At 39.0% G+C, this 22,056-nt stretch overlaps 2 protein-coding genes across 14 annotated transcripts in view; one reads left to right on the top strand and one right to left on the bottom strand.

Moving 5' to 3' along the window:
• Positions 1-14,171, bottom strand: part of Ash1l (ASH1 like histone lysine methyltransferase) — a 158,493-nt gene extending 144,322 nt beyond the window's left edge. For 2 of the 5 annotated variants that reach the window (XM_020166158.2, XM_020166165.2), the window contains exon 1: positions 13,497-13,634. The gene's annotated coding sequence lies outside the window, so the exon portion shown is untranslated. Of the gene's footprint in view, positions 1-1,813; positions 1,874-13,496; positions 13,635-14,114 lie in introns of those variants that run through there. The other 3 variants (XM_020166159.2, XM_020166163.2, XM_074047904.1) reach the window with 3 other exon arrangements.
• Positions 13,238-22,056, top strand: part of Dap3 (death associated protein 3) — a 35,207-nt gene continuing 26,388 nt past the window's right edge. For 3 of the 9 annotated variants that reach the window (XM_020166170.2, XM_020166172.2, XM_020166167.2), the window contains exon 1: positions 14,507-14,646. The gene's annotated coding sequence lies outside the window, so the exon portion shown is untranslated. Of the gene's footprint in view, positions 13,336-13,482; positions 13,623-14,506; positions 14,716-22,056 lie in introns of those variants that run through there. The other 6 variants (XM_074047916.1, XM_074047911.1, XM_074047915.1 and 3 more) reach the window with 3 other exon arrangements.

Genomic DNA, 22,056 nt, shown 5'->3' with positions numbered 1-22,056 from the left:
TTCTAATTCCCTGATGACTTCTATTCAGATAAACAGTGGAGAATGCTGTTACTCAAAATGCTTCCCTTCGATGTTCTTGAATTAATTTCTCTTCCTGGATGGCCAGGGTTCAAAACTGTCAGCCTTTTACATATATTACCAATCCAACAGATGCGCCGCTCATTATCTTAATGATGGAAGCGGATTGTCAAGTATGCGGTGCATCCAAATAAGAGTATCCTCTGTCAAAATTATCTCTGACAGGTTTTTAAATCATCAACAAATAGCCTACATGCTGTGACTGCCTTTATTCTGTGGTTACTATTCTTTTTTACACCTTAAACACATTTAAATAGATCCTTAGTACACTGAGAAAATGTGTCCTGAAATGTGTAATGTCAAGGCTAAGCTATATTAAGTTCCTAATATTTATAAATAATGAATCTTAGACATGCATGGTACAAATGAGATGTGTTAATTCATTAGGAACACAGATGAAAATTAGATTCTTTAAAGTATGACAATGCTGGATTGGCAGAGTGGCTCAAGCAACAGAGTGTCTGCCTAGCAAGCATGAGATGGAGTTCAGAGTCCAGTACTGGAAAAAAAAAAAAAAAGACTATGTTAACTGATAGAATAAAAAATAAGGAAGCCTGATCTGTACATTTTCAAAGCCAGAAATGGATAGTGTATTAAAAGATAAACAGGTTTGTATTTTTTGATATCTTATTTGTTGTTTTATAACTTGTATTTGCTATGTGGTCTTCTACAATGGGATGCTAGGAAGGTAATAACCACTCTAGCCATTATTTCAGAGTAAACAACTAGATTGATTCTTGGCATTTGAATTCTTAATTTCACATAAAATAAGGGTTAGATGCTGAGATACAAAGTTTTTAACATATATTTTATTTGTCTCTATATTATATTATCCATTTTATTTTTGCATTTACATCTCAACTATTCAGTACTAGTTCAGTTTTCTCAGCCAGGAAGACACTGGCTTAAAATTATCAAGATTCTTTTAGCCCTGGTATTCTTGGTATGTCTCAAAGTGTCAAGACTACCCCACAATTCAGTACAATCTACATTGTCTTCCTCACTCTCTAGATAACCTCATCAAGTCTCACTGCTCCACTCTCAAATTTGTATTTGCCCAACTTCAACACTTGCAGGTACGTTCAACTGCCTATACAGTGTCTCAACTGCTTATTCAATGTCTCATCCTTAAACACTTAACAGAAATCTCAGTTAGTATATCCAAACCACATTCCTTATTTCTGCATTTCCCACAACTTACAATGCTCTCCGTATCTCAGTAAATGGCATTCAACACCTAGGGCAATCACTAGTTATCCTTGACTCTTCTTTTACTCAGACTCCACAATCAATCTATTAACAAATCATCTTATCTTCATTACCTTCAAAATATTTCCCAAATCTGGGGACTGGGTGTGGTAGTATATACCTGTATTCAGTTATTCAGGAGGCAGAGAGAGGAGGTCATGTTTGGAGGGAACTGGGGATCTGGTTTTAGTGGTAAGAGTACTTGCCAAGTAAAGACCCTAAGTTCAACCCCCAGTACCACAAAAAAAAAAGAAAGGCCACCGGACACTGGGGATACAGTTCAGTGGTAGAGCACTTGCCTGGCATGGACAAGGCCCAGGGTCTGATCTCCAGCACCGCAAAATAAATAAAAAAGTGAAAATTTAAAAAACAATTTTTTTTTTAAATCTACCTCCCTGATAACACCCTAGGTTTAACCTCACAATCATCTCCTACCTCAACTATTACAATAGCCTCCTAACAGGTCACCCTGGTCATTTTCACACACCTTTCAAAGTTCACATACGTCACTTCCTGCTCAAAATCTTCCAACCGCTTCATATCAAACCTAGAATAAAAAAAAAAAAGTAGATACCTACTCAAGTCTTTAAGTCCCTGTATCAGCTGGCCCCTTGCTACCTCTTCTGCCTATCTCCTATCATTTGTCTCTTATTTATTGTTTTAGTCCTTTTCTATTCCTTCAACACAGCAATCATACTCATGCCTCGGAATTTATGCCTGCGATAGTTTCATGGGGTCCTTCATAACATTTAGATCTCTGTTCAAAAATCACTACCTCAGAGAACTTCCTTAGGTATCCAGTATCTGTTTATCTTGTTTACAATTACTTACCATATTTTTCACCAAAATGTTATAATGCAAAATCCTTTGTCTATCTTACTCACTAGAAAGTAAGCACCATGAGGGTAATGATTTTTATGTTTTATTCTCTATATCTTGGGCTTAAAACAGTAATTGGCAAAAAGTAATTACACAATAATTTTGAGTAAGTATTTCTTTTGTCAGAAGGCAGAGGAGGCAGAATGGTGGCTTACATTTAACTCTGAACAGAGGACTGGCATCCCAAAGGAGTAACTATCCAAAGGATTGCCTGGATAGAACATAGACACACAGTAAAGATTCCTCAAGAGGAAAAGATGTCTGTCCCAAATTGATGTGCTCTAGCATAAAAACAGTCATATCCCCGAACATTCATTGAGGAATCTCAAATCTACTGCTCAAACAACATTTAATATGATGGTTAACAGTTTACAGCAGCACTCAAAGATCTTACACTTGAAAAGGGAAATTAAATTGCCCAAATTATGAAGTACTAAAACAAAGCACAGACCTTATTTGGTTCATCAGCCTGGTACAGTGACTGGCACATAATAAGGCCTCAAAAAGCACATGATGATCTTGTTTCTGAACCAAATGAGGTAGTTTATTGAAAGAGATGGAATCTGCTTTAAAAGAATACACTAAATTTCTAAAAAAAAACAAAAAAAAATCAAAGGAAATACTTCTAAGCTTTAAAAAAGAGAACTGTCAAAATCAACCCAATTTAGTTCAGACTTAAAGTTCTCCACCTAAGCAATTTCATAATGTAAGATACATTACTGCCCAATTTGGGAATAAATCCCCACTTTGTTAAGAAGATAAAAAGATAAACAGAAGTCAAACACAAAACCCTAGACTGCAGTTAAGTGGAAAATGACCAAATTAGAATTTACCTATGAGAAAAACAGGACAAACAATGCCCTAAAAACTGAGAATTATACATTCTTATAAAATTATACAGACACCCACACACAAGAAAATTGTTTATACACACCTTTGAAACTGTATTTTACATATCCTTACCTCCAATATGAAATAGACACTGGGAAGGTAATTTGCTTTGTTAAATTCTCTTTTTGAGAAATAAGTTCTCTTTTTTTAGAAGAGAAGTAACTAAAACAATAGCAAATATGAGCCGGACGTGGTGGTATATGCCTATAATCCTAGCAGGAGGATCTTGAATTCAAGGCCAGCCTGGGCTATGTAGTGAGACCTGTCTCAAAAAGCAAAAACTAGCAAATATGTTTAAAGTGCTTATGCTTATCATATTATTTCATACTATCCTTTAATAATTCTAATTTTCATTACCAGCATCATTTTACAGTCAGGAAAACAAAAACCATAATTCTTCTGCTCTAGATTACAGTCAGTAAGTTAGCAAGATGGAGATGTGAGCATAATCGATCTGATTTCAGAGTCCATGATCTTAATCACTACTTGGGAATTTCAACACATTGAGGGAAAATATACCAGTGTAGAAACAGAGATTTTCTCATTTTTAAGAGAACTATACATTTTTAATTTGACCAAATACATATTATAGTCAAGGCCTGGGTAACTGGAATGCTGAGGAAGTGTGATATGTTACAGTAAGTTTTCTAAGTAAAAGATAACTAAATATTTTCTTGATTTGCTAGAGATTACTTTCAACAATATACTTTTTGTATGAGTGAAAAATGTTGAACATACTTACACCTTTATTTGGTAAATGATATCCAAGTACAAATGTCAATCTTTTATAGACTAAAAGATATAAGAAATCATCAGTGAATAGGTTGAAAGCATACTGATCCAAACTATAGCAAACTCGTCTATATGTGTACTGTCATTTTCAGACCTTTGCAAATGTTCTTCCTCTACCTAGAATTCACTAAGCCTTACTGAATAACTAGAATCCTTTAAAACATGATTCTTACTGGAGTATGGTTCAAGCAGTAGAGGTCCTGCTTTACAAGAATGAAGCCCTGAGTTCACCAGTCCCACTAAAAAGACAAAACAAAACAAAAGCAAATATAAGAGAATATTTTAATGGGCTGGAGGCATGGCTCAAATGGTAGGGCACTTGCATAACAAGCACGAAGCCCTAAGTTCAAATCCCAGTACCTTTAAAAAAAAACCTGGTTCTTGCCAAGTGGGTCGATCACACTTTTAATTCTAGCACTCAGGAGGCAAAGGCAGAGGACCTGAGTTACACAGGAAGACCTTCTCGAAAAAATCAAATTAATTAATTAAAACAATACCTGGTTCTTCCCACTTGTAGGAAACTATCCTAACTTTTCTGTTCTCCCCATAGATTTACAGATTTCTTTCCTCTCCACCTTGAACAAATGTATTATACAATATTGCAATATATTAGTATATGTTTCTCTTTGAGGAAAAAAAAAAATTAGATTTCCCTATCCCTAAGCACAGAAATGGATACAGAGGAAGCACTGGGAAGTGTTTAGGGTGGCTAAATGATGAATGAATGCATAAATAAATGAACAAATGAAAAGAAGGAATACTTGGTTTTGTTTGTTGCCCTAATTAAAAGGCTATGAATAACTTATTAGTTCTACAAAATATGTTTCTTAGGTAATTTTTTAAAGTAACACAAGTTTTTTAAAAAAATCACATTAGTTCTCTAACAATTAACTTATTAACATTTTAATTTAAATTTATTTTAACTGAAATATAAAAACTGTGTCAGGCACCAGTGGCTCCCGCCTATAATCCTAGCTACTGAGGAGGCAGAGATCAGGAGGATTGCAATTCAAAGCCAGCATTGGGCAAACAGTTTGCAAGACCCTATCTCAAAAAAACCCATCACACAAAAAGGGCTGGTGGCATGGCTCAAGGGGTAGGTCCTGAGTTCAAACTCCGGTACTAGAGAAAATAATGTATAAGAAATACTTGTTGCCAGGTGTAGTGCAGCACACCTGTAATTCTAGCACTTGAGTGGCTGAGGTTAAGAGGATTGAAAGTTTAAGACCAGCATGAAGCTACATGGTGAGTTTAAGGCCAGCCTGGGCTACATAGTATGACTCTGATTCAAAAAACAGTAACAAAACACAAAAAAATACTATTTACTAAAGTGAACAAAATCCTCACTTTGTTCTATAGTTACTTGACTTTCTTTTCCTTAAAGTTAAAACACATATATATGAACAAATAAACCTAACTTAAATCTTTAATTCATGGTTTAAAAACTGACCACTCTTTTTACTTTGACTCCTTCTGCATCTAAACATTAACTTCTGAGTCTGTGTTATCATTTAGTTAGACTAAAGTGAAATCTCTACTTGAGATGTATATCCTTCAATTTTCTGAGGACCTATGTAATAAGGTTCATCCAATAATCATTACAAATGATGGACTCCTCCCTCCCTCATATCACCCTCCCTATGTTTCTTCTTGCAAAGATAATCTTTTAAATTTTCTCCATTCAGCCCTATTAAGCTTATTCTAGGAAACATTTAAACTCTGGAGCTTTCATTTTCAGCAATGCTGAATTTAAAAAACCTTTCCTGGAGTAAGAAAAGAAAGAAGACTGCTGATGTTAAGAAGCAGAAGAAGCCTTTGGGAGAAAGGCTGCTGCTACCAAGAAACCAACAGCTGAAAAGAAACCTGCCATAGAAGAAAAGAAGCCTGCTGCATAACTATTAAAATCTGTTTCATTCCATAAAGGTCAAATAATATGGGATAGCTTATTTGAATAAAGACCTGATCAAAAAAGGGGAAAAAAAAAAAAGAAACCTTAAGAATGTCTCCTCCACATTTCAAATAATGTCACTAAGAAACCAGGTTATAACTACTTTATAATCTTACACACTCTCCTCCTATAGACTTAGGGCAAATAAAACTATTTGAATGAGAAGAGTGATCTGGAAACCAGTGTGGAAAGTAGACTGAACAAAATGTAGAAACAGGAAGATTAAGCCAAAGGTTCATCATTTATTTACTGTGGGACATTCTAACTTTCACTGTTGATGCAACTTGTACTCTTCTGAACTGTCAGTCGTTTTGGAAGAAAGAAAATATATTTAAATTCTAAATGATCACTTGAGCTCAGGAGTTTGAGATCAGCTTGGACAATATAGTAAGATTCAATCTCAGAAACAAAAAGTGGGCCAGGCTCATGATGGTACATGCCTGTGATCCCAGCACTCAAGAGGCTGAAGCAGGATGATCACAAATTCGAGGCCAGCCTCAAAATGAATGAATTCTACTTTAATAGCAACAACTAAAAATCTCTGCTCTGATTCATTTTCATATAACTCAATAGCAATTTTTTGTTTTTTTCAAAGACAGGGTTTCATTAAGCAGCCCAGATGGCCATGAACTTGAGATTGTGCCTCAGTCTCCCAAGTGATGGGATCAATAACAAAATTTACTTTCATTTTCCACATTTCTGCTCATAACCACACTCTATGACATAATTCTAAGGTATGCAAAATAAGCAAAGGTATAAATTTACAAATATCCACATAGAATGTCCAACAATTCCAATTTGAAAATTCAAAAAAATGTGGATTTAATTCCCTTAGCAAGTTGATTTGAGACCAATTTCAGCTCCTGTTCAACATCGTCAGTGTCATCAAATTTATTTATGGCAACTGGATCCCACCAGAAAATTAAGAGGAAGTAAAACCTAGAAAATGTTTTTAGCATCTTCTTACTATGACTAATAAAAAACATAATAACCTTATTATTTCCTTCTTATGTATTGGAAAAGAGCTGACAGACTTTTGTAACATAGGAACTAACTGTTCTTTTTTCTTTCTTTTTTTTTATTGTGATACTGGGTTTGAACTCAAGGTCTCTTGCTTGCTAGGCAGGCACTCTACCATTTGAGCCACACCTCCAGTCCAATTTTGTGTGTGTGTGGTGGGGGGCGCAATTCTGGAGTTTGAATGTTCTAATTTTTTAATGCAAACATCTAAAAGCAGTGATGTGAATTTTTATTCATCTCATTTTTCTTAGTTGGCAGAGGAATTCCCTATCGACACTACATATTATAAGTAAGTAATAAGTAGTTTAGTTCCAACCATCACCAGCTAATATATTTTAAAAGTTATATAACCCAACTCTGGAGAACAATTCTCTTCCTAAGAGTGAAAGAATATATAGAACATCTACACTGAAGTATTCATGGATGAAATGACATAATGACTAGAAGATTTGCTTTGAACTAAGAAGCTAAAGGACTGACAGATGGGGATATGGTGTGATAACTGTGTGATAACTGTGTTGATAACTGTTGAAGCAGGATGAGGGCTCACTGTATTACTCTATTGCTGCTTGTTTGAAATTTGCCACAGTTAGCATGTTATGATAGTGCATGTCTATAATCCCAGTTATGTGGGATGCTAAGGCAGGAGAATCACAAATTTAAGGCCAGCCTGGGTAAAAAGTTTTCAAGACCCCCATTTCAACCAATAAAAAAGCTGGGTGTAGTGACACACACCTGTCATCTCCTGAATGCCAGACGGGTAAATAGGAGGATCAAGGTCTAGGCTGGTAAGAGCATAAATGTGAGACCTATTTGAAAAATAACTAAAGCAGCTGGGTGCAGTGGCTCATACCTATAATCCTAGCGATTCAGGAGGCATAGATCAGGAGGATCACAGTTCGAAGACAGCCCTGGGTAAACAGTTCCCAAATTCCTATCTCAAAAAAACCTATCACAGAAAAAGGACTGGTGGCACAGCTTAAGGTATAGGCCCTGAGTTCAAACTCCAGTACTACCAATAGCAATAATAATCCTTAACAATTTGCTTATGGCTGAGAACAAAAGACTAAAAACTATTGACAGGTTGGAGGCCTGGCTGAAGGGGTAGAGTGCTTCTTACCTCTAGCAAGCTCAAGGCCCTGAATTCAATTTCCAGTACTTAAAGAAAAAATAAAAAAAGTAAAAGCAATTAATGCTAAAAATAAAATTTCATAGATTCTTCAATTCTTAAAAAGTTGAATGATCAATGAAGGAAATACAACTCTAAGATTATGAGTTACCAGCCTGGGCTGGTCTTGAACCACAAGTTCCTCCAAATCTTAGCCTCCCAAGTAGCTAGGATTATAGGTATGAGCCACCAGTGAGTTAAACTGCTGCCATAATTTGAAACCCTAAGCGTGTGTGTGTGTGTGTGTGTGTGTGTGTGTGTGTGTGTGGTACTGGGGTCTAGTGCTTGCTAGGAACTTGATCTGCAACTTGAGCATGCCTCTGCCATTTTTGCTTTAGGTATTTTTTCATGAATAGTCTTACATTTTTGCCCAGAGCTGGCCTCAGACAACAATCCTCCTACCTACAGTCTCCCACATACCTGGGACTGTAATTGTGTACTGCAATGCTTAGGTTATGGATTTAGATGGAGTCTTACTAACTTTTTGACTAGGCTGACCTTGAACCTTGATACTCCCCATCTCTGCCTCCCAAGTAACTGGGATTATAACCACACTTGGCCTTTAAGCTATACTTTTTTATTATGTTGGATCAACATTACATTCTGCCATTAACTTTTCCAATGAGACAGTTACTGAAAAAGTGATTTTTCAAATATAAAATATAAGATTGGCAATTATTAACTAGGATGACAAATAATAAGCAAAAAGGCTAACTTCTTCATACAAAGTAAAAACAACTTCAAGAGAAATAATAAAAACAAAAATAAACATAAAACTACTACGTGCATTTCCCTCTTTTCTGACAGCCAAGTTTAGGGTATCTTACATTACTAGAAAGAGTGACACAAGAGACCTCTCAGCAAATTACAGCAAGGCTTTATGTTAACTTTAAAATACCCAGACCAATACACTTAACTCAAATAGCAATAAAATTATTTTAAATGGAGGATACCACCTACAGACATGGGAAGATTCTCCATTGTGGGTAAGCAGATCACTTTGGCTAGGAATGAAGATGGCTAATTCTCTACCAGTAATGTATAGAGAAAAACTGAAGACTAATGTCAAATGCAACTGCTAATACTATAAAGACAAGATTCTCAGCCAGATATTAGGAAGTCATGGCATAAATTTTAGAATACAACTTAAAAACAAGAAATCAAAATCCTTTTTCATTCTTGTTTTGAGACAGGGTCTCAACTATGTAGCCCAGACTGGCCTCAAACTCAGGATCCTCCTGCCTAAGCCTGCTGAGTTTTGGGATTATTGGCTCGCACCACCATGCCAGGCTTCTTTTCCATTCTTGAACCTTAAGAATCTGAATCATTTTTGTGATTACAAGCATTTCTGGTTTGTTAGTTTGGGGCAGTAATGGGGTTTGAACTCAGCCCTGTACTTTCTAGGCTGGCACTGAACCACTTGAGTCATACTTCCAGCCCTTTTTTGCTTTAAGTTATTTTTAGGTAGGATCTTACTTTTTGCCTGAGCCCACCATCCTTCCATCTTTTCCTCCCAAGTAGCTGGGACCACCAGTGCACATCACTACACCCTACTTTATTTGTTGAGATGGAGTCTTGGTAACTTTTTGCCCAGGCTGGCCTAGAACCGGATCCTTCCAATTTCTGCCTCCTGAGTAGCTGGGATTAAAAATGTGAGCCACCTCACTCAGCTTGTTTTGGTTTTGAGACAGAATCTAGATATTTTATCCAGGCTGGCTTTGAATTCCTGGGCTCAAGCAATCACCCTGTCTTAACCTCCTGAGTACCTGAGATTACAGGCATGTACCACTGCACCCAGTGACATGCATTTTTTTTAAATGTGAAATTATCTGATACATACAAGAGACTGTAGACACATATAAGCACATACATACTGTGTATACATTTATAAATACACACACTACTCATGCACATATGACATGCATAATGAAAGAAAATCATGAACATACTACCAATTAAAAACTGGAGAAAACATTAAACTTGTCACAAATCTGTATGACATTCTTTCACAGGGGCTATGCCAATAATAAAGAGCCCATTTTTTATTAAGCCCTCTCCATTATCTTACTGAATCCTTTCCCAAAATAAACACCTTTCTCAACTTATGTTCTTTCAAAAGAAACAGCAATTGGCGGAGTGGCTGAAGTGGTAAAGAGCTTGTCTAGCAAGCATGAGGCCCTCAGTTCAAACCCCAGGACTACCAAAAAAACAAAACAAAACAAAACAGCAATTAATTTTTAATTTCCAAAAGCAGATTCATGGGTAGTCTGTCAAATGGCTCCTGAGTTTTATCCTCAAAAGGATTTTCTAGATATATGTATAAAACATTAAGACCTTTTTATATAAACTTACTATAGAAATAGATGACAAAACAAGGAATATAACCATTTGCCTCCTTTTCAAATCAGGTAGTTCCTTTATTCAAAAACATCAGATTACCCTAAAACATTTTTTAACTACAAAGTTGTATAGAGGGTGTGAGACTTTATAGCTTCTGAAGAATAAGTAATGGCAAAAGTTCTTTAAGTCATGAAACCTCAACTTCTAGGAATGCTTCTCTCCTTCTAGTCCTTCTAAGAGTCCCACCACCAAACAAGTCATAGATTTAATTGGATTAGAATCTCTTCCAGGACATGTTATTCATCTTATATGTCCTCTACATAGGAATAACACAATGTGTGTTATAACTAAGCTAAATTAAAAAAGAAAAGCTTTGAACCATTTCATTACCTAGATACAACTGGAAAACGATAAGCCTACTTCTCAAGAGTTTAAGAAAAGATAATGAAAAAGAATAAAACCACCATAGATGCCTTGTTACATTATTTATCCTTATCAAACCTAATTCAAAATTGTGTATTGACACTGCAAAAATAAGTCTGTGGAGATAAACTTAAAAAAAACACTGATCCTAAAGTTCTCCTATCAATATCCTCAAATACTATAACAGAATCTTTAACCTTAAACTCATACCAACATCTCTACCCCTAAACAAAGCTTAAAAGGAAAGAAAGAGCTTCAAATTAAGATCTATATGGAAATAGTTCTATTTCACTACAGTTTAAATTCCTGACATTATAAGCATATTCATTTGATTGTGCTTTGCTCATTTTCTATTGTGGGCTCTATCTTTCATCAGTTTCTTGAAGGATAAGTGACCCCCCCAAAAAAACCTAAGAACAACTAATCTAGCATATCAAGAAACATTACATTTCCTAGAGGAACACATCTGAGTTAGTTCAAGCATTCTTCCCTCAAATTCAGAGGGGATTCCCCTCTACAAAATTAAGTCTTTCAATGAATTTCTTTGGTCCAGCCAAGAAGTTCGAATATCCAGAGGCATATATGTTAATAATTCCCAAATCCCAACTCATTTGACTCATAAATGCCAAAAGAAAATGCCAAAGAAAGCACACTCTATTACAAACTGGGCACCCTGTTAAGATTCTTAAATACTCTTGTATCCTTCCACATTAAATTGTCTAGAAGACCTAAATTCCCTCCAAACTGAACAGACTTTTAAGGATTTTCTGGTTTCAATTCCATACTGACTCATCTGCTAACTCAATGTAAGATATATAACTGTTGAGACAACTCCCCTAATATGCACCCAGGCTATTTTATTAATGACATCTTGATTATTCACACTCCAAGGCACAATTTATTGTATAGGTATTCAACAAACTTTGCTCAATGCATAATAAAGGATCCTTCCTCCCACAGAATGAAAGTTGAATTGTCCAAAGGTGAGCGCAGATCAGTGACAGAACACTTGCTTAGCAGGTGTGATGCCCTGGATTCAATCTCCAGCACCAAAAAATTAAAAAATAAACTGCTGGCACCCATGCAGCTACTCTGGTACAAGTTAGTCTGTGAAAGCCTTTCCTCTCTTAAACATAAAAGCTAAAGTGTCAGAAATGCTACGCTTCCTTGATAAATATAAAATAATACAGTCATAAATACCAATTCCATATAGGTCACACTGGCAAGAACCACCGATATTCCACATTCATGTCTGACACTTTGCTTCTCCCAAATGTAATTAAAATACTCATATATTCCTGTCTTTCCAATATATTCATATTTTCCAACAAAGACCTCTGAGGCACTATGACCTGATGAGTATATTGCTAGGTTAGTAGTCAAAATATCTGAGTTAGAGTCCCAACTCTCCCCTCCTTCCAGTACTGGGCCTCACACTTACTAGGCAGGCACTCTTACCACTTGAGCCATATCACCAGCCCTTTTCTGTGTTGGGTATTTTTTAGGTAGGGTCTCAAAAACTATTTGCAGGGTTAGCCTCAAACCGAGATCCTCCTGATCTCTGCCTCCTGAGTAGCTAGGATTACAGGCATGAGCCACCAGTGCCTGGAAGTCCCAAATGTCTCCAATTTAACGTGTGAAAATCACATGTTATAAGTTGTCTCTTTATGCCTCAATTTCCTATTTTGTAAACTGGTAGAAAATATATCCTACCATCTTCACAGAGATTTAAAAGCACAAAGAAACTGAAAGTTTTTAAAGTGTTACTTATACCCACATCAACAAAAAAAGGCTCCTATTCGTCATAGCCTTGTAGCAATTATTCTGTTAAAGATAATCTGGGCCTTCCTTCCCCTTTATTCAATTCACTTTATTCAAAGGCACAAACTATTTCAAAGACTAAAACTGGCTATACCAAGTTTCTCCACTCCTTGGCCCTACACATACATCCCATATAATCTAAAATGCCTTTACTGTTCCTTCCCGACAAGAAATTAATTAGGCACTCCCAATTCCTAAAATATATACACGTATCAAAGTACAGGGTACATCCGGACATTTATTTTTAAAATTAAGCTAACCTATAAGGGTAACTCCATTACACATAAATACAAATACATGCTAACTCTTCTGGAACACTTTCCATTCTTGCATACACACACAAACACAGCCGCTATGACACCAACAGACCATCTGTCTTCTAGACCAAAAACATCTCTTTCCATGCACAAACTAACCAGTGACATTTATTAAACTTGTAACACCAAGATCATGCTGTCGTTTCTACATACACTTTGGCGTGTCAGGGACACCACAGACCTTGTGGTAAACTACCCTCTGAAAGATCATCTCCCTTGCCACTTTTGTCCCTTAAACAGACACAAACTGGATTATGGGAGATACACCAATCATGCCCACATACACAAACTAACCTGTCAGGGGCACGGCCGGCTCCGCCTCCACTCGCTTACTTTCCCGCCCCTCTCCCCTAAGTCCAGAGCCCGCCTGTCAGGGACACCCCTTTACCCCCGCCTGGAGGGACTTCCCGGTAAGCTCAGGATCCCCTTCCTTACGCTCCCCTCCCCCATCCTTACCACCGCTCTCCCGGAGGTCTAGGTCCGGGAGATGACAGTAGATCCCAGGAAACCAAGGACTGAGTCGCTGGGAGAGAACTTAGGCCCAAAGGCCTGCCCAAACCGCTCTACTCACCGTGTCAGAGGCCGAGGCTGAAAGCGATGAGTGCAGGGAAGTGGGGAAGAGGGGGTGGCAGCCAGGCGCCTCCGCTTCCCTTGGTCCACAACGGATTTCTCCCGCTTGTCAGGAGGCGGCCAGCGGGTAAGCGGACTGGCGGAGATGCGAGAGAGGCGAAGGGAAAGGCCTACGGCTAAAGGGGGGGGAAACTGAGGGGAGGCGGGTCCCGCAACTGAGACGGGGATCGTCTCCCCCTCCGCAAAGCGAAACCCAAAATGGCGGCGGGAGCGGCGGCGGCGGCAGAGCGGCGGCAGCGGCGGCAGCTCCTCAGGAGGGAGGGAGTGAGCGAAGGGCGCCTAGTGCCCCCCCGCCTCCCACTCCTCCCTCCTCGCGTTCTCCCCACCGTACTCCCCCGCCCCCCCGCCGAACCCGACTCGGGCCGCGGAACGCGCACGCCCGCCGGCACGCACAAGAATGTTTCTGAGCTAGTCGCTCCTTGCTCCCACCAACCACCACTTTCGGCCCCCCTGGAGCCCGCCAGCCCGTAAACGCTCGCTCTGGGGCGCCTTCTCGCGCGGTCCCCTACACCTTCCTGGCCCCTGTCAAGTCCGCCGTGGCGCAGGCCCTCACGCGTACCTTCAGCAGCGCGAGCCCAAGCCTCCTCCTCCTCTTCCACCTCCTCTTCTTTCCTCCCTCCCTTCCCCGCCCCCACGGCTACCAACCGCCGCCACGGCCGCCGCCGCCACCGCCTCCTTCGGCACCCCCCCACCGCCTCGCGCGTGCGCCTCCCACAATCCCCCCCGCGGGACTGTTCCATTCCTGTTGGCTGAGGGGGCGCGGGAGAAAAGGACAGGCAAGGGCGGGAGGAGCTTGCTGTTACAACTGGCATTATACGAATGGCCACCCGAGACCTACGGCCACCTACCTCCCTGGGCTTGTCACCGCGGCGTCTATGCTTGCTGCACCTCTCCTTGTGGCCGCGGTGAGCGGGTCGGGGGCGGCATAGCGCCCCTCTGCTGGCCGATGGTTGGAGGCCGCGGCGACTGCGCGTTGAGTAGCTTCCTGCCATACGACCCGAGCTTTCTTCCCAGTTGCAAGGTTGGCACTAGGGAGCTTGCTGCAGGTCGCGTGTGCCAGTCACGTCGGGCGAACTGATCCTCGGTTCACGGTGAGAGAACTGACTCGTACCGGGGATGTACCAAGGAGGGAAAGGAGCGGGACTTGGAACTTCCCTGAGGTAGGGAGTGAGGCCAGTAGGGCCGGCGCCTGTCCTGGAGAGGGCATCCTCCCAAGACTCTGGGTTGCGGACCTGGGACCCGGAGAAGAACGGGCGCGATGGTCTGCCTTTTATTGATGTTCTTAACCCAGTTTAGGTTTCTTGAATTTCACACAATGACCTATCCGCTACAATGTTTTTGTGCCCTTTGCACACTTTCAAAGGTATACATTTTTAATTTTAATAGGCAGCCAGTTAGAGAATAAAGCAACCAGGTATTTCCTATGTGGCCAACTTCGGATCCTGTGTGGCCTTAAGCAAGTTATTTTTCTTAGCTCTTACCAAAAACTGAACAAAAATTTAGGTTAACTTCAAATACGCCTTCAGGATTTGTGTGTGAAATAATATATGTAAAGTAGAATTAGCTCCTAGGCACAGGAGAAGTGCAGAGTATTGTGTTATCGTTTCCAGTTCTGTTGATGTTGATAATGTAATGTTGTAAGGTGTAATTGGTAGTTCTAGCTTTCCAAATTGTTAATAAAATAATGTAAAACAAGGGCTATCAGATGCACTGGCAGGACCTATGGAGTATGAAAATCCACATATAATCCCGAAGTTTACTTTAGTAGTTTTTAGTTTCACCCAAAGGGCAAAGCAAAATAAATTAGGTGAACCATATACTTAAGTTTTTCTTCTTTTTATCTGTGGACTTTAAGGAATAAGTCAAAAACCACTAGGACTGGAGGCGCGGCTCAAGTGGCAGAGGCACAGGCTCTGAGTTTAATCCCCCGTACCTGAAAAAAGAACACGAGAACCATTATTGTATTAGTTTGATCTAAAAGGCCCATTGAAGCCCTAAAGTTTAAATCAACAATTCCCCCCTTAGAATGTATGGATCAAGTTTTGCTTGCTTGTTTTGTTCTTTTCAGTTAAATGGGGGGGATCACCCTTAATTACCTCCCTATATGTTTACTTTTCCTAACTAAGCCCCAGCTGATTCATGGAGCCCACCTAGATTTTCACTAATGTTTTTCTAATTGCTTCAGTAATGCAGTGTTTCATGCTGTCGACAACTTATTTTGAGGGAGAGACTGTGTCTGTGTGTGTGTGTGTTGCTGGGGTTTGAACTTAAGAGCTTGCTGAGCAAGGCGCTCTACCACTTGAGCCACTCTGCCAGCCCACTTTTGTGTTGGATTTTTTTTTTTTTTTTTTTTTTTTGCGGTACTGGGGCTTGAACTCAGGGCCTTCACCTTGAGCTACTCCACCAGCCCTATTCTTGTGAAGGGTTTTCAAGATAGGGTCTCTCAGAACTATCTGCTTGGACTGGCTTCAAACCACGATCCTCCTGATCTCTGCCTCCAGAGTAGCTAGGATTATAGCATAAGCCACTGGTGCAAGGTCTCTACCTTTACATTACTTACTTTCATAGTCCTTTTGCAAAGCAAATCATGAAACTATTGAAATTAATGTAAGATATTTAAGGTACCAGAAGAGAATGAGAATTAACTTTGGTGGAATACAATGTCAACAGAGCATATGTTCCTGTTTAATCCTTATAACAATACTTTGAGATAATCTTATACTTGGTTTACAGGTGAGAAGCCTGAGGCTAAGAGAAATTCAGTAATTTGATCTTTAGACTTTAGTTTGCCTGTCACTTTAAGTGTTTTTTCCTGAGTTCAAACCCTAGAACCACCAAAAAAACAGTTAACTTTTTCACTATACCACATTACCTTTACAGTAAAATTTCTTAGCAGCATAACTACATATGCTACAAAGAAAAAAAAGGAAAAACTTTTTTCCCGGTGTTGTAGATAAAACCCAGGGCCACTGGGTGCCGGTGTCTCATGCCTATAATCCTAGCTACTCAGGAGGATCACAATTCCAAGCCAGCCCAGGCAAATAGTTCATAAGACCCTATCTCGAGAGAAAAAAAAAAAAATCACAAAAACGGGCTGGTGGAGTGGCTGAAGGTGTAGGACCTGAGTTCAAGCCCCAGTACAAAAAAAAAAAAAACACAACAATAAAACAGGGCCTCCTGCCACTGAGCAAGAGCTGTACCACTGAACTATATCCCTAACCCAAAATGACATTTTTAATGGGATCACCAGTATATGAAAAGTTACTTGTGATCTCTGAATTCAAGTAGCTTTCAATAGCTACACTGATTCATGAATTTTTGGCTAAGTATAAACAAATAAAGTGGTATTCTGAATGCCTCAGCACTCACCATAAACTAAAATTATTAACTGCTCAATAGAACAACCTCATTGAATGAATGGCCCTTGAATTATTTGAACCAATGAACATATGAAAGACAGGAGTATGATTTCCCTAAATACATCCATATCTAATCTTTGGAACCTGTGACTATGCTAGATTATGTGATGAAAAGGAAATGAAAGAATAAGATAGAGATTGGTGCTGATCAGTTGATCATAGGAAGATAATACTTGATTATCCAGTATTATTAGGCCCACAGCAATTGAAAGTCTTTAAAAGATGGAAGAGGGAGACAGATGAGTCAACTCAGTGTCACAGTGATATAATGTGAGCAAAAACTCCAAACCAGCCATTGCAGATTTCAAAAATGAAAGGGACACATTGAGCCAAGTGGCCTCTAGGAGCTAAAAAAGACAAGAATTAAGACTCACTGAGAGCCCCTAGGAATGCAACCTTGCAACACTTTTGAGTTTCTGAACTGCAGAACTATAAAATAATTTTTGTTGTTTTATACACTAAGTTTGTGGTAATTTGTTACAGCAGCAAAAGGAAACTAATCCATAATGGGAGCCAAGTCATGGCTAACCTCCAGAGTAGTCTGCCTTGAGTTGTGGTTTTTGTGCTTTTTTAAAATGAGGGTGTGGTTTAACTGAAATTTCTTTCAATAAAATGATAGACAATCAACAGAACTGCCCAGATTTCCAGTATTGCCTTACTCCTCTGCTCCTGGCATCAGTCCTCTAAGCTGGCCTTTTAATACTGCTATACAGCAGCAGTGTTAGCTGAGCTGCACTTACACTTCCCCACAAGAGTAGAAGAAATTAAATACTTATTTCACGGTGCTTCCTTGCTTGACTATTTTCTAAATGTAATATAGATAGGAAGCATTTTTTTTTAATATTGAAAACAAGGTTTCAAATGCTAAATGGAATATGGATGTGAGGATGATCTGGCTATGACATCTGTCACCCCATTGGATCACCAGGGTTGATTCAACTGATTTGACTAGCTAGGTGGGTGTCTCCTTCCTCCCACACCCCTCCATATGTCCCTCCCAAAGCAACATGGTCTGGCAAAGAGAACAACCTTTTCTCATAGTGGAGAACAATTCCTTTTTTTTTTTTTCCTGCATCCTCACCAGCGTTTGTTGTTCCTTGTTTCTTTCTTTGTTGGAGAGGGGCAGCACTGGGAATTGAACTCAGAGCCTCATGCTTGCAAGGCAGGCACTCTTACTGCTTGATCCACTCTGCCAACTGGAGAACAGTTCTTTTGTCAAAAGTAAGAGTAACTCCACACACTGGTGGCTCATGTCTATAATCCTAGCTACTCAGGAGGCAGTGAATAGGAGGATCACCGTTCAAAGCCGCATGAGCAAATAGTTCGAGAGACTCTATCTCGAAAAAAACCTTCCACAAAAATAGGGCTGGTGGAGTGACTCAAGGTGAAGGCCCTGAGTTCAAGCCCTAGTACCGCCAAAAAAAAAATAATACATGGTATGAGTAGCTTTGTTACCCTGCTAGAACCTCCAAAGAAGCTCCCACAGCTCAGCATTTTACTGAGCTATGTAAATTTGGTACAGAATTAGTAGTAATAATAAACTGTTCATTTAGAAGCTATTTAATCCTTATAACAATCCTATATTTAGATACTATCATTATCTCCATTTTAGAAATAAGGGAACAGATCCAAAGTTTAAGTAACTTGATCGAGGTCATACAACTATGTGGGAGAGCCAGGTTTCAAATCGCAGCAGCAACCATTCTGCCATAATTACCTGTTTCCTTGTCTGTAAACGGAAGATAGGACCTCCATTATAGGATTGTTGAAAAGATAAAATGAAGTAGTTCACATAAAACACATGGAACAGTTATTGACACACAAAGAAAAGTGTTCAGTAAATGTTAACGATTGCTATCATGGTTATTTGAAGTTTTTGGAGCCTAGACTTTTCCCAGTGTGTTTTAGGAACTTGAGAGAGGAAGTCAAAGCAGATGCTCCTTATTCTTGCCTTTCCTAAAAACAACCTTTTAATTTTATTTAATTATTTGTTTGTTTATTTTTGGTACTTGAACTTAGGGCCTATACTTTGAGCCACTCCGTAGCCCTGTTTCTGTGGTGGGTGTTTTTGAGATAGGGTCTCGAGAAGTATTTGGCCCGGGCTGGCTGTGAATCGTGATCCTCCTGATCTTTGCCTCCTAAGTAGCTAGACTTACAGGTGTGAGCCTCAGGTGCCTGGCAAACACAGCCTTTTTAAATCTACCTTATATGTTGGTATTGTAAATTGCACTTCATTTGGTAAAAGTTCTGTTACCAAAAAAAATAAAAACTGCTCTAGTTCAGTGCCTTTGTTTTATAGGTAAGAAACTTGGACTCAAAAAGAAAAGGGACTTTTAATAAGCTTATAACTGTCATTTTTTATTTGTCAAAGGAAGAACTTTGTGATTTTTGTATGGGGATGTGAAAAGCCAAATGATTTATCAAACATTCTCAAGATAGATTTAGATGTGTTGTTAGACTGGTGATCCACTATTTATATTTAGCTTCAATCTCAGCATAACACTATTTGTATCAGGGTTTTCTATTTAGAGAAGTAAAATCTATACAAAATAATTACTTGACTTTAAAAGACTCATTGGGTTTTTTGTGTCCTTTTTTTGTTGCTGAGGATCGAACCCAGGGAGTCCTGCATGCTAGTCAAGCATTTTGCCACTGATCTACACCCCCAGCCCTGGGTGGCATTTTATTGATAGGTTTTTTAAATTTTCCTTTTGCCTGGGTACTAGTAATATGATCCATAAGTCAAGAAGTACAAAGGACACCACTCTCCTTTTCTGCCCTCACAGAAATATTCTTCCTCTTCAGGAGGAAGTATTACCAATTTTTTTCATATCCTTCAAAATGTTTAGGTATATGTTTCCCCCTTATGCAATGATAGCATACTATATCCATTGCCCTATGCTCATTTTTTTTCACTTAATATATTTTCAAGGTTCTTCCTTATCCACAGACAGCGTTTCTAGGGTTTTGTTTGGTTTGATTTTAAACAGCTGCGTGATATTCCATTCATGAATACACTGTTTCGCCTCTACTGACAAATACGTGTATTCACCCCAATCTTACAGTATTACAAAAAGTGTTACATTTGAATAGTTTGGAAAGGCTTTTGATTTTCTTTTGTGTTTTTAGGCATGGTTTCACTATATTGTCCAGACTGCTCTGCAACTCATGATGGTCCTGACTCAGCCGTCTAAGTAGCTGGGATTGTAGGCTCACAACACTGTGTTCAGTTAGTTTGGACAGTTTTCATTTATATAAACAATATTATCAATATTGCTAATTATTGTTACTAACATTGGAAATGAAAATCAAGAAAGATAATATACAGTTGGATTGAGATCAAGAGTATAGATATATCACTGAGCCCTACATTTCTAAAATGTTACCCTTGGTATGTGTGCACTGACATCATGTTTGTGGCATCATTTTGTTGCCATTGTTGTTTTGTTTTGCTGGAATTTAAGGCTTCATGCTTGCAAAGCAGTAGCTCTAACACTTGAGCCACACCTCTGGCCCATTTTGCTGTGGTTTTTTTTGAGATGGTGGGGGTGGGTCTCTCAAACTGTTTTCCCAGGCTGGCCTCGAACCTCCTGATCTCAGCCTCCCAAGTAGCTAGGATTACAGAAGCCACCAGCACCCACCTTCCTTTGTAACATCATTAGAGACTTAAAAATGTAGCCTGGGGTTCTCGAGGAATATCCAGAATATCTTCTTACTTAGAAAGCAGTCGTCATCCCTTCCATTTCCTTCCTTCTTGCTTTCTCCATTAGAAGACACTGTATATTGCATCATCACTTGCATCCTTATCAGAATTGCAAACTAAGCTGTGTGCCAATGGCTCAGGTTTGTAATCCTAGCTACTCCCAAGGCAGAGATCAAGAGGACTGTGGTTCAAAGCCAGCCCCTGGCAAATAGTTAGTGAGACCCTATCTCAAAAAAAAAAAAAGCCCACAACAAAAGGCCCAGTGGAATAGCTCAAGCCTGCTTAGCAAGCATGAGGTCCTGAGTTCAAACCAATACAGCCAAAAAAAAAAAAAATTGCAAACTAAATTTCTATTGCTTCTTATAGAAGAAATACCTCTAGGTACAAGACTGAGAGCTTGGTGTTTACACTGTTGGCATTTGTTCTAATCGGTGTGTTTCAGAATGCTTTTACTTCTGTAGCCCTAATGTTTCCTTAGGAATCCAAGCCTGGGGAAATAGATACAGAGAGGATTAGAAAATGTGGCATAAAAATTCTGTCTTTTAACTAAAATTGTCAAAGCAATGAGATTAGTCTCTAAGAACCAAATTTTTTATGTAGGTTTTTAGAATATTGTTCTCAACCTAAACACAATTGACATTTGTCAATGGATTGCTCTTTATTGTGAGGGACTCTCTTGTGACTTGTAGAATTAGCAGCATTCCCACCCTCTAGTCATGAGATGCCAGTAGCATCCTCTCCATCTTTCCCCATTGTGACAACCAGAAATGCATGTAGACATTCATTGCCTAATGTCCCCCAGAGGGGGACCCTAAAATCACCCCAGCTGAGAACAACTAATGTTAAACATAAATTTTTATCATCAAGGAATCAGGCGGGTTTTAATAGGGAAAAAAATCATTGCAGTATAGTAATACCTTTGTTAGAATTCCTAGAAAGGCAGGTCAAAATAATTCCATTATTTATGTTATGTCTTTGCTTGACGGCCTCTTGTGGCTTTTTGGAGAAATATGTAACTGTTTGACTAACCCTTGACATCTTTGCAGTGGTTCTCACTGTTGGCTGTACATTGGAATCAGTTGGGGAGCTTTAAAAAGTAATGTCTGATTTAACTGGTCTGAGTTATAGTTGTGGGCATCAGAATGTTTAAACTACATCCAGGTGATTCTGGAACAGTTATTAACTGCTGATCTAGGTTCTACTGCAAAACTTAGGCACTGTGTTCTATTAGATAGTCACATGGATGACTTCAGTGAGATCAGTAAGGATACTGTTTTCATATTTATTGTTTTCACAAAATTTTTAAAGATGGTAGGTAATATGTTGGTGATAGAGTTAGAAAAACAAAAGATCTCTGTATGTGGGATTGATTAGATCCT

This window comes from Castor canadensis, chromosome 11, assembly GCF_047511655.1.
Source record: "Castor canadensis chromosome 11, mCasCan1.hap1v2, whole genome shotgun sequence".
Lineage (NCBI taxonomy): Eukaryota > Metazoa > Chordata > Mammalia > Rodentia > Castoridae > Castor > Castor canadensis.
Note: the sequence above shows the minus strand (reverse complement) of the source record. Positions and strands in the feature narration are given on the sequence as shown.